This window comes from Arachis ipaensis, chromosome B10, assembly GCF_000816755.2.
Source record: "Arachis ipaensis cultivar K30076 chromosome B10, Araip1.1, whole genome shotgun sequence".
Taxonomy (NCBI): Eukaryota; Viridiplantae; Streptophyta; class Magnoliopsida; order Fabales; family Fabaceae; genus Arachis; species Arachis ipaensis.
In genome coordinates this window covers 111,762,403-111,763,644 of record NC_029794.2, presented here as the reverse complement: position 1 = coordinate 111,763,644, position 1,242 = coordinate 111,762,403, and positions in this window count along the sequence as shown.

The following is a 1,242-nucleotide window of genomic DNA, read 5'->3' as shown; positions in this document are numbered from 1 at the left end:
AAGTGCTCAGAATCGAAGTTCTTATCCATAACCGTCAACGTCTTGCCAGCAGGTCCCTTTCGCTTCTTGGGGTCGGTCACGATGATCAGGTCGCGGTCGTCCTCAGGACCCCCCTCCTGCTCTTGAATCGGTTCATCGACAGTATGGTCCACCGGAGGGTTCTCGGGCTGGGCGTCATCAGAGGGATGGGAGTCCCCCTGGTCTCCGCCGACGGCCCGACCACTTCCCTCACCGACGACGTCAGGGCCAGGACCCTCTGAGTGGGTCGCCGAAGAGTCGTCATCGCTATCACCCACAGGAAGGAAGTGGGACATCAACTTTGCCATGGTAATCTTTCCATCATCCATGGAAAATGCAAAGGATAAACACAATTAAAGAAGTCAGGAAACCAGAAATTTGGAAGCAGAAAAGACAAGTTAACCAGGGAAATGGAAGAAAGACAGCTTATCGACGTGGGCCTGACCGATATCCCGATCCCCCATCACCATATGAGGCTTAAGATTCTTAGTGCCAAAGATCACCAACAATATGTCGGCTATTCGATGGTCCTCCTCACTTAACCCCTCATAAGTCACCTTTATCATATAATCAGAGCCAGCCTGAAAGCTCCAATAGATCGGGATTCATCTTTCCCCTTCCAGGGTAAGCCAGAAGGGATGATGGCCTTGAACTGGCCTAACTTTAAAGAAAGTGCTTTTAAAGTCGTGAAATGAGTCCTTGAAAAGTGCGAAGATCCTACAGCCCTGTACGGCCCGAAAAGACATATATCCCTTTTTCGTCTTACCCTCTCGAGAGGGGTTTGTTAGCAAAAAAGAGGTAGAAGAACACGCTGACGGAGGTCGGGAGTTCCAAGTACTCGCACACTATCTCAAAACAGCGGATGGCGGCCTAGCTGTTGGGATGTTGTGACAGAGCAACATTGTAGCAGTTTAACAAAGACATGACGAATGGAGAGAAGGGTGTATTACCACGTACTTGGCTGCTTTCCTTCTTATCACCTTAGGCTCCTTTTCATCCTCAGGAAGTGTTCCCTGCTCGAGGAGATGTTGGATTGGGTCAATCCAAGATGGAGGGTTCGAAATCTGGGTCACACCGAGTGTCACTGAGGGTTCCTTCAACCATTGGATTAGGGATCTATTTCCCATGCCAGGTTTTGTGCTTGTCAGCTTTGACAGGAGATCGGCTCTGGCGTTCCTCTCCTTAGGCGCATGCTGGATCGCCACTTCTTCAAAACCTTCACAA